The sequence below is a fragment of the Heterodontus francisci genome, chromosome 41 (genome assembly GCF_036365525.1).
Source record: "Heterodontus francisci isolate sHetFra1 chromosome 41, sHetFra1.hap1, whole genome shotgun sequence".
NCBI classification, from domain to species: domain Eukaryota; kingdom Metazoa; phylum Chordata; class Chondrichthyes; order Heterodontiformes; family Heterodontidae; genus Heterodontus; species Heterodontus francisci.
In genome coordinates this window covers 21,859,420-21,871,600 of record NC_090411.1, presented here as the reverse complement: position 1 = coordinate 21,871,600, position 12,181 = coordinate 21,859,420, and the positions used below count along the sequence as shown (strand labels likewise).

At 46.2% G+C, this 12,181-nt stretch overlaps 1 non-coding gene across 1 annotated transcript; it reads right to left on the bottom strand.

Annotated features, from left to right (window-relative positions):
• Positions 1 to 366: 366 nt before the first annotated feature.
• On the bottom strand, positions 367 to 557 carry LOC137355212 (U2 spliceosomal RNA). The gene has a single exon (XR_010970848.1). It is a non-coding gene; the product is annotated as a U2 spliceosomal RNA (small nuclear RNA).
• Positions 558 to 12,181: the final 11,624 nt, after the last annotated feature.

The following is a 12,181-nucleotide window of genomic DNA, read 5'->3' as shown; positions in this document are numbered from 1 at the left end:
CAGACGGCGGATGGGACACGTCCGCAGGATGGAAGACGGTCGAGTACCCAAGCGCCTTGCGTACGGTGAGGTAGCCAAGACCAGAGGACAAATGGGGCAGCGTGTACTATCAGAGCTGGGAGTCACTAGCTGGCGGAAGAAGGAAATGGAGCTACATCCTGTGGACTGGCGTGCACTACCACGACGACAAGTGGCTACAGCAGCTTGGCGACAGGCGCCAAAAACAACAACTCACAGCGTCACGTGGCAGTTTGACGTGCGGAACTTACGACAGAACCTGCCACTCGAGGATGCTGCGAGCAGAGGAGCATGTACAGTTTGCAAACATTTAGAATACTGTTTTTAGATTTTAAAAATTCCCTGAAAGGGAGGTGCACCGTTCCCAGAGATACTGCAATACCAGGTCGATGCGTGGAGTGGACGAAGCAAGCCCCTATTCCATCTCCCTGCTCCAAAAATCAATTTAATATATGGTCCCCAGATAAGGGACATATCAGATATTAAACTGATAAGAACAGATACTACACTTGATCTTAGCCAAAAGGCCGAGAAGCGATACCAGTATAGGTTACGGTGTCCTCAGGCCCCATTTGCCCTCCCTCTTTTACGTCAGACTGATTGTGTCCAAAGACGTATAACTGCTGACGGTTTCACTGTCGGCATATTTTTCTCTGGATTTCTAATTGGAACAGAAGATTAGTTGACAGAAGTTGCTGTTTTTTCCTTTGTCAGTGAAACTGCTTCATAGGTATGTAGATTGCCAGTATTCTACCAATCAGATGGGAGAGGGTTGTGCCTGTCCACACGTACGTACGTCATTGTCAGAGGCTGCTGTGGAACATAAACTTTTTAAAGCAGTTGCGTGTCTTGCAGGGTGTGAGTGACCATGCAACAACCAACTGTGCAGAACTGCACACGCAGAATCATAGAATGGTTACAGCACAAAAGGAGGCCTTATGTCGTGTCCGTGCCAGCTGTCTGCAAGAGCAACTCAGCGAGTCCCACTCCCCGCCTTTTCCCTGTAAATTGTATTTCTCGTCAGGTAATTGTCCAATTCTCTTTTGAAAGCCATAATTGCATCTGCCTCCACCACACTCTCAGGCAGTACATTCCAGATCCTAAGCACTCGCTGCATCAAAAAGTTTTTCCTCACGTCGCCTTTAGTCCTTTTGCCATTCACCTTAAATCGGTGTCTTCTGGTTCTTGACCCTTCCACCAATGGGGACAGTTTCTTCCTGATCTGCTCTGTCCGGACCCCTCATGATTTTGAACACTGCTATCAAATCTCCTCTCAACCTTCTCTAAGGAGAACGGCCCCAGCTTCTCCAATCTATCCATGTAACTGAAGTCCCTCATCCCTAGAACCATCCTCAAAAATCTTTTCTTCATCCTCTCTAGTGCCTTCACATCCTTCCTAAAGTGTGGTGCCCAGAATTGGACACAATACTGCAGTTGAGGTCGAATCAGTGTTTTATAAAGGTTCACCATAACTCTATGTACTCTATGCCTCTATTTCTAAAGCCCAGGATCCCGTATGCCTTATTAAGCGCTTCCTCAAACTGCCCAGCCAGCTTCAATGATCTGTGCACATATACCGCCAGGTCCCTCTGCTCCTGCACCCCTTTAGAATTGTATCCTTTATTTTGTATTGCCTCTCCTCGTTCTTCCTACCAAAATGTATCACTTCACACTTCTCTGCATTAAATTTCATCTGCCACGTGTCCGCCCATTCCACCAGCCTGTCTATGTCCTCTTCAAGTCCATCACTGTGCCCTGCGCACCCAAGTCGAGGTCATTAACATAGATCAAGTAAAGCAGTGGTCTGAATACTGACCCCGGGGGAACACCACTATATACCTTCTTCTAGTCTGCAAAACAACCGCTCAGCACTACTCTCTGTTTCCTGTCACTCAGCATCACGCTCATCAATTCTCTCTGTTAACTCATCACAAAACTCAATTAAGGTCGGGAAACGCAATTTGCCCTTCTTAAATTTGTGCCGCCTTCCCTTCATTAATCCACATTTGCAAAGCGACTGTTAATTTTGTCCTGGATTATCGTTTCTAAAAGCTTTCCCAGCACCGAGGTTAGAATGACTGGCCTGTAGTTGTTGAACTTATCCTTACACCCTTTATGAACAACGGTGTAACACTGGCAATGCTCCAGTCATCAGGCCCACTCCTCCTTTTACCACCATCTCCTACTATTTATATGCCTATAGAAGACTTTTGGATTCCCTTTTATGTTAGCTGCTAGTCTCTACTCATACTCTCTCCTTGCTTCTCTCAATTCTTTTTTCACTTCCCCTCTGAACTTCCCATATTCAGCCTGCTTCTCACTTGTACTATCAACCCGACATCTGTCACACGATTAACTACACCGAGGAACATTTGCCAGTTTTGGGCAAACTTGTCCAATTTGACTTCTTCTAAAATCTTGACTCTGCCGCATATTTAACAACTGTACTATCTACGTCCTGCTCCAGATCAATAATAAAAAACGGAGGTTACACCAATAAGCACTGGCCCAGCCCACTGGTGACCGCAACCTGTCTGGCAGCAGCTCTACCTAAAACCTGCCCACTCTCTACCCAACTTGAGCCAATTTGCAATCCATCAACGGACTTAAGTTCCTGACATAACATTTTATGTATCAATATGTAGATAGGCCGACTAGAGGGGAAGCTATGTTGGACTTGGTGCTTGGCATTAGGCAGGAACTGGGGAGCATTAATTGGGAACAGATGTTCTCAGGGAAATGCACGACAGAAATGTGGAGGTTGTTTAGGGAGCACTTGCTGCGACTGCTGGATAGGTTTGTCCCGATGAGGCAAGGAAGGGATGGTAGGGTGAAGGAACTTTGGATGACAAGAGATGTGGAACAGCTAGTCAAGAGGAAGAAGGAAGCTTACTTAAGGTTGAGGAAGCAAGGATCAGACAGGGCTCTAGAGGGTTACAAGGTAGCCAGGAAGGAACTGAAAAATGGACTTAGAGGAGAGCTAGAAGGGGACATGAAAAGGTCTTGGCGGGCAGGATTAAAGAAAATCCCAAGGCGTTCTACGCTTATGTGAGGAACAAGAGGATGGCCAGAGTGAGGGTAGGGCCGATCAGGGATAGTGGAGGGAACTTGTGCCTGGAGTCGGAAGAGGTAGGGGAGGTCCTAAATGAATACTTTGCTTCAGTATTCACTAGTGAGAGGGACCTGGTCGTTTGTGAGGACAGCGTGGAACAGGTTGATGTTAAGAGGGAGGATGTGCTGGAAAGTTTGAATGATATGAGGACAGATACGTCCCTGGGGCCAGACGGGATATACCCAAGGATATTACGAGAAGCGAGGGAAGAGATTGCCGCGCCTTTGGCGATGATCTTTGCATCCTCACTGTCCACTGGAGTAGTACCAGATGATTGGAGGATGGCAAATGTTATTCCCTTGTTCAAGAAAGGGAATAGGGATAACCCTGGGAATTATAGACCAGTCAGTCTTACGTCGGTAGTGGGAAAATTATTGGAGAGGATTCTGAGAGACAGGATTTATGATTATTTGGAAAAGCATGGTTTGATTAGAGACAGTCATGCCTCACAAGCCTTATTGAATTCTTTGAAGATGTGACAAAACACATTGATGAAGGAAGAGCAGTGGATGTGGTGTATATGGATTTTAGCAAGGCGTTTGATAAGGTTCCCCATGGTAGGCTCATTCAGAAAGTAAGGAGGCATGAGATACAGGGAAAGTTGGCTGTCTGGATACAAAATTGGCTGGCCCATAGATGGAAAGTATTCAGCATGGAGCTCGGTGACCAGTGGTGTTCCGCAGGGATCTGTTCTGGGACCTCTGCTCTTTGTGATTTTTAAAATGACTTGGATGAGGAATTGGAAGGCTGGGTTAGCAAGTTTGCCGAACACAAAGATTGCTGGAGTTGTGGATAGTGTGGAAGACTGTTGTAGGTTGCAACGGGACATTGACAGGATGCAGAGCTGGGCTGAGAAGTGGCAGATGGAGTTCAACCTGGAAAAGTGTGAAGTGATTCATTTTGGAACGTCGAATTTGAATGCAGAATACAGGCTTAAAGACAGGATTCTTGGTAGTGTGGAGGAACAGAGGGATCTTGGGGTCCATGTCCATAGATCGCTCAAAGTTGCCACTCAAGTTGATAGGGTTGTTAAGAAGGCGTATGGTGTGTTGGCTTTCATTAACAGGGGGATTGAGTTTAAGAGCCGCGAAGTTATGCTGCAGCTCCATAAGGCCCTGGTTCGACCACACTTAGAATATTGTGTTCAGTTCTGGTCGCCTCATTATAGGAAGGATGTGGAAGCTTTAGAGAGGGTGCAGAGGAGATTTACCAGGATGCTGCCTGGACTGGAGGGCATGTCTTACGAAGAAAGATTGAGGGAGCTAGGGCTTTTCTCATTGGAGCGAAGAAGGATGAGAGGTGACTTGATAGAGGGGTACAAGATGATGAGAGGCATAGATAGAGTGGATAGCCAGAGACTTTTTCCCAGGGTGGAAAGGGCTATCACCAGGGGGCATAATTTTAAGGTGATTGGAGGAAGGTTTCGGGGAGATGTCAGAGGTAGGTTCTTAACACAGAGAGTGGTGGGTGCGTGGAATGCGCTGCCAGCGGTGGTAGTAGAAGCAGATACATTAGGGACATTTAAGCAACTCTTGGAACAGGTACATGGATGATAGTAGAATGAAGGGTAGGTAGGTAGTTTGATCTTAGAGTAGGTGAAAGGTTCGGCACAACATCGTGGGCCGAAGGGCCTGTACTGTGCTGTACTGTTCTATGTTCCATGTTTATCAAAATCTTTTTGGAACTCCAAATGGATGACATCTACCAAATCTCACTGAGCTACGATACCACAGTATCAAGTATCACAGGATCAGGTTTGGCAAACTAGACCTCTTTTCTGAAGCCTTTTTCTATCAAGCCTCACCCTTCCAACTGATTATTAATATCATCCCTACTGATGCTTTGCATTCTTTTCCCCACCGCTGAGGTTAAATTAACCGCTCTGTAGTTGACAGAAGGGGTGAAATTGGTCTGCATCAATCGTGCAAAATGGGCTCACAGCAAATCAGCAGCCTGCTTTTCACTGCGCTCCATTTTCTTTTCCATTGAAGTTAAAATGCACTTTGTGGCATGGATGTGAGGTCTGCATACAGGACTGTACCGAACCCGAGAAAATGTCTAGCTTAAACTACAACTAAAAATTCTGACGACAATCAGGAACGGCGTTCAGGACTGTGATCGTGGACCTCCCAATTCCCTACCCCAACCCTTCAAGGTCCTGCTCGGCCGGAACGGCATTCAGGACTGTGATCGTGGACCTCCCAATTCCCTACCCCAACCCTTCAAGGTCCTGCTCGGCCTTCCTGCTCTTTTGCACCATGCCAGGCTTGACTCCCTCTTAGATGAGCCTACAGCTTCCCTCTGTGCCTCCCTTGACATCCTCATCGAGGCACTCGGCGCTGGCTCGTTAGGAACAGCAAGCCCAATTGCCCCATCCTACTATTCCGCCGAAATTCCCGCCCAGAGTGTCCGCCGCGGGCTATTCTTGGCAATCTCCTTCCTGTCCAACTCACCCCTCCCACTTCTGACCCTGTGGAATCTGTCAGTGGATCAGCTCTCACCACCCCTCTGCTCAACTCCCTCCAGAATACCCGTTCACTTGCAAACAAGGCCCTTGCCAAAAATGAACTTATTTTTGAAGATTGCATCGACATCATGGCCTTAACGGAAACCTGACTGAGGGGTGATGACACCTTCCTCCTAAATGAAGCCTGCCCACCTGGCTATACCTTCCAATACCTGCCCTGTCAAGACTGTCGGTGCCAGTGTGGTGCTTATCACCAAATCACACCTTGGCCTGAACCCTTACTCCTCTGGCACTTTCTCCTCCTTTGAGCATCTCACCTTGCTCCATCCCTCTCACCTCTTATTCAAAATCTTCATTCTCGACTGCCCACGTAAGCATGATAATAACATTTTCACCGAGATATCTTCACTGCTTTCCTCCCTCAGCCTCTGCACCAAACTGCTTCTCATTCTCGGTGATTTCAACCTCCATCTCAACTCATCATTCTCGTTCCCCTTTGAGTTCACCGCCATCGTATTCTCACTATATCTCTCGCTTCATGTAAACTCCCCAACCCATTCTCACAGCTACCCCCCTTGACCTTGCCATCTAACGTGGGCTTGCTTCTCCCATCGGATAATGCCAACTCTGATCACTTTCTTGTATCACTCTCCACACACTTGCCCCTTCTACGCCCCAACACTACCTCTTTCTGTATCCACCCCGGAATGCTATCTTCCAATTCATTTACAACTGCCTTTGGCTCTCTGATCACAACATTTCAGCAGCTACTGATTTGCTCAACTGCACCCTCACCTCCAACTGTGATGCCCTAGTCCCCAGTAAAGCCATTACTCTCTCTCACCCTGGCACTTCCCCCGGTACGGCCCTCATCTCCTCTCCCTCAAGTCCGAAGAATGCAGTTGTGAAGGATATGGTGGACAACTGCTTCAGCCATTCACTACCAGACCTGGCTACATCACATAAAGCACTTTTGGGTCTTGCTCTATTCTCCCAAAACTGATTACTATCCTGGAATGCAAAGATAACCCCTGGCTTCGCTTCTCTATTGTAAACCATCTTCGTAAACCCCTCTCATTTCTCTCCTCCACCCTCACCTCCAATAATAAGTCCGAGGAGCTCATGGACCTCTTTGTCACGAAGATCGAGGCCTTTAGTTCAGCTGCCTGTGCTGCTTCCCTTCCTTCCAGTCACCAACTGGACAAAACTTCCTCTAAAGAGCCCCCGTGCCCTGGCCCGGAACTCACATCTCTCTCTAGTTTCTCTCCCAGAGGTCAAAGGGGAGATTAGCAAGGAATATGCCCCGCATTCAGAAAAAAGAAAACCACAAAAACCTGTTTGTGCTGGTTTCTTTGCGTTATAATTGCCAAGCGGTGAACATGGATTCACCAAGGGGGAGCTAAAAGCAATGTGTTCAAAATAAAATCCTGTTACGGTAAGATTAGGTGAAGGCTGAAAGGGAACCCTGGACCTTTTTCTCGCCTGGTTGTAACAGTGTTTACATACATGCATTCTAAACCTGTCTTTGTATTCCCCGCAGTAGTTCTTAGCCTGCTGCTATCTAACATGGTACTACTTCCTTCTCTAGTATTCTCCAACACACCCACTTTATGCACCTTATTCTTCTTTTCTACTTCTATATGTTGGTGCACATGCTCCTGCTAATTTAGTTTCAACCCTCCCTAAACACACTTCTGAATGTCCCAGCGTGGACATTGGTCCCAAACCCTTTTGAATAGGTGCCTCCTGGTCCACAACTGATCCCAATGTCCTAAAATCTGAAGCGCTTCCTCCTGCACCATTGTCACGCATTGATCCTCCCGATCTTCTTATTTCTACTCTCACCAGTGTGCGGCACTGTCAGTAATCCAGAGATTACTACCTTTGAGGTCCTACTTTTAACTTCCTCCCTAGCTATTGAAAATCAGACTGTAGGTCCTCAATATTTGCAACCTCTATGTCTTTGGTACCAACGTGTACCACAACTTCTGGCTCACTCCCTTCTCCCTGCAGATATTCTGCACCCCCTCCATGATGTCCTTTGCTCTGGCACCAGGGAGGCAACATACCATGCGGGACAGAATGATTATGGAAATGCCTGTCTGACTGCGTTTCTACGTTTTACTGTTCCCTCCTGTGTAATCCCTTGCCCATTGGTCCCATGGTCTGGACTGCATTCCTTCAAGGTGCCGTGACTCTCAATAGCCCCTTGGTTCTCCACTTCTTTTGGTATGCTTTTTGTGTCTTCTACTGTGAAGACAGATATTAAGTATTCGTCTGGCGTCTCTGCCATTTCTTTATTTCCCATTATAATTTCTCCTGTCTCAGCCTCTCAGGGTCCAACGTTTACTTTTGCTACTGCCTTCCTTTTTACATACCTGTAGAAGCTCTTAGTCTCTTTTTATATTCCTGGTTAGTTTACTCTCATATTCTGCTTTTTCCCTTTTTATCAATATTTTTGCTCATCTTTTGCTGCTTTCTAAAACTCTTCCAATCCTCAGGCTTATTACTATTCTTTTCAACAGTTTAAGTCTTTTTTCATCTAATACTATCCTTAGCCTCTTCAGTCAGCCACAGATGGATCACTTTACCTGTGGAGTTTTTGTTGCTCCTTGGAATGTATTTTCATTGAGAATTATTGAATATTTCCATTGCTCATCTACTGTCATACCCTTTCATTGATATTCCAAATCTACCTTGACCATATTTTCCCTCATAGCAATGCAGTTGGCTTTATTTAAGTTTAAGACTCTTGTTTCTGACTTAAGTAGGACACTCAAATTTAATGTGAAATTCTATCATATTACAATGACTGCCTCATAGGATCCTTTACTATGAAATTAATAATTAACCCTATCTCATTACATAATACAAGATCTAAAATAGTTTGGTTGGTTGCATGACATACTGTTCCAGGAAACTCCTAAATGCATTCCATAACTCATCCTCCAGTCTACCCATGTCAATTTGATTTGTCCAATCTATACAAAGATTAAAGTGCCTAACAATTATACATTAACTTTATTACAAGCTCCTATTATTTCTTGATTAATTCTCCATTTTAAGGTATAGCTACTGTTAGGGGGTCTGTAAACTATACTCCCTCCACTTTTCTCTGATGCTTGTTATTCTTTATCTCCACCTGTACTGATTCTACTTCCTGATCTTCCGAGCCATGATCAGTTCTCGCTATTGTCTTTATGTCATCCTTTATTACCAGGGATACCCCCATTCTGTCTGTCTTTTAAAAATGCCAAGGATTCTGGAATATTTAGATTCCAAGCTTGGTCACCTTGCAACCACGTCTCTGTAATGACTATTAGATCAAACTGATTTATCTCCACTTGTGCCATTAGTTCTTTTATTTTGTTGCAGATGCTTTGTACATTCAGATAATGAGCCTTTAATTTTAATTTTTTACCTTTATTCGCTGCTTTGATCTTATTTGCTGACGCACTATTATTGTTAAAGTCTCTGTCCCTTCGTCTCACGCTGGCTTAACTTTACCCAAATAGCTACACTATATTACCTTGATTTTTCTGATTAGATTACTAAATTTCCCTTCACCTGACCCCTCCCTTACTTTTTAATTTAAAAGCCCTATCTACAGCTCTAATTATTCAATTGCCAGGACACTGATCCCAGCCTGGTTTAAGTGGAGCATGTCCCAAAGAAACAGCTCCCTTTTTCCCCAGCACTGGTACCAGTGCCTCATGAATAAAAATTACTTCCTCCCACATCACTCTTTAAGCCACATGTTTAACTCTCATCTGTTCCAGTATCCCAGGACATCACAGGGCATTCATAAGAGCTATGCAATGACCCACAACACCATGGAGCAAGCCATCAGCCTCCTCAAGCAACAGTTTTGGTACCTGGATCACTCAGGGGATCGCTAGAGCATTCGCCATTAAGGATGTCCATATTTATGGTGATTGTGCTGCACCCTTCACAACCTTGCCATTCTGAGGGCCCAGCCACTACTGCCTGGGATCTGGAGGCCACCTCGGAAGGAGGAGGAGTAGGAGATGGGAGAAAGGGGGAGTCCACAAACATCAGCTGCAAATGCACAGAGTGAGAGGGACCACATTGTGAGGCTTTGCTTCAGTTAAAATGAACCTCCCCACCTTTATATGGATCCAGCCTTCCCAAATCTCACATCCATATCTGACTCCCCATCACAAAGTCCCCTTGGTCAACATCAATCAATAAAGGCCAACAGCAAAATACTTCACTCAACCACTTTATCCAGCAACACATCAATAAAACAAAACAGAAACAAATGAATTACTCTTGTCCATTCCCTCAGTACCTGCCTTACAGGTACCCTTGCCTAACTGAGTACTCCAACACAGACCTACCCCAGTGGCTGCAGCATGGCTGGTGGAAGGCTGTACATTTTCACTGCAGGATTGTAGATAGCCTTACAGGACACACTTGAGCAGCTCTGGGCCTTTGCAGGCTGGCTTCGGACTACACCACCTCGGCATGGGAGGCAGCAGTCTAGGCTGGCTGGCTGACAGGCAACAGTAAGGACACAGAGAGTGGGAGTGGTGGGATCATGAATGCTGTCATCACACGGGAGAACGGCAAGTTCATGCTCCACAAAGCCATTGCCGCTCCCACTAGGCAGCACTTCAGCAATCCTCTTAATCTGCTGGAACATAGATTGCTGAACTGCTGTAAGAGCCTGCATGCCCCTCTGAGCACTGAGATCCACACCCATGTTGGCAGCAGTCTGAGTCTGCGTGGCAGCGTGTATGGATCTCATGACCTCTGTCTGAACTTGCACTGTAGCAGTGAGATGTCAGGAGGCGCCCACCTGTGCCGCAGTGGAAGCTGAGACAGTGGCCACCAGGCACTGCATCATGGTCAGTATGGCAGCGCTGCCATGGACTTGTCACTAACTCCCATAGTGGACAAGATGTGCCCCAAGCTCTGTGCTCTGCCATGTTAGAACTGGATTCCTCGGTGCTCCTTGCCAGTGAGTGCAGACTGTCTGGCAGACCTGCCATTGTACCAACCATCTCAGTGTGCATCGTTATCAGTGTTTTCTTGTAGTCTGCCCATTGAGTCCCCGACAGCAGAACCTGTCTGTGACCTCAGCCTCCGAGGAGTTCTCATATGTGTTGTCCTATCCCTCTGGCCTGGCTACAGCCCACTCAGACCCAATGATTCACCACGTGCTGATCTTGACTGTACACCGGCTTCTAAAGTATGCGCAATGTCAGTATCTGAGCTGGCGGCTGTGAGTGTCTGATGAAGTGACACTGCCTTCTTTTCACTGTCTTGGGGTTGGTCTTCCTCTTCCTCATGGCTCCGTGAAGACTGACCAGGTATCAGGTCTTGAATATTTGAAACACAAAAGCATAAAGGGAAAGTTGGGGTGAGGGAAGGTGGGTGGGGAGGGAAAGAAAGAGCTCCACGGTCACACTATCTGCAGTTTTCAATTCATGGCACCGTTCAGGACAAGGATGAAGAGTGAGCGGAGAAGGTACATAAGGCAGCAACTTACCATCAACAAGGATGATCTGAGCAGCGCTGGGTGTCACTGGCCCTGTGGCTTCTGTGCCAATTATTCTTTGTGCTGAGCGAATGCAGGTGTTCTGGTCCTCTGCTGGTCGTTTGGCTTTTCCTTCTGCTATATACCACTTTCTCCTGCTGGCGAGAGGGCAGAATGTCAGTGACTGTGTGTCACTATTCTTGGATGCCATAGCTGAATAGCTGTAGGTTTGTAGCAGCGTAGACAGGTGTGCATGTGGCTGGCATTGTCGAAGGATGTTAGGGGTGAGTTCTGAGTGTCGGAGTGTGCTGCTGGGTGAGTGTGTGACACTATTGTTGTTTGCACAATTATGAGAGATAGCATTTCTTGAAAAACTTTTTTCTCCCTTCTCACAGATTAGTTTCTTCAAAGGAATTTTTCAGCTTCAGCAAGCAGTTGAACACAAGCCAAGCCTGTTAACAAAATCACTTATGCACAATGCTGTTCTGCCCCCTGCGGTGTGAAGAGGCAGCGCTACAGAGAGGAGTTCAGTGTGGAAGCCACTCAGGGTCACACTACGATCATGTAAAAGAAATGGGAGTACCAAAATTACATGCTCCCACCTCCATCAGAATATGCAGGGGCATGCCACAAATTGTGGCACCAACACCAATGCAGATAGTCCAAGTTCTAGCCCAGAGAGTTACACTCAAGGAATAAGTGAGAAGATGAGACATTGAAAACAAAGACATCCTGCAGATCAGGTGTGAAATTAAAATAGAAAATGCTGACAAAGCATGGTGGGGTCTGACAGCATTGTGTTCTGACAAAGGGTTTCCTTCCCAAATAGCAACATAAATCCCCACAACCAGCAAAAAGCTGTCTCCAGATTGTCAATGAAAAGGGTGTGAAGCTACCCAGGCCAAGAGCTGCCTAGAGATTTAAAGAGTCAGTCTACTAAGATGACCAAAAGTAATTTGACTTACATGAATATAACTCCAAATTCATGTTTCTGCTGCAGGTTTTCTGTGTCTCAGTCAGCAACACTTTTATCTTTGAGTCAGAAGGGCTGTGGGATTAAATCCTACTCCAAAGACTTGGG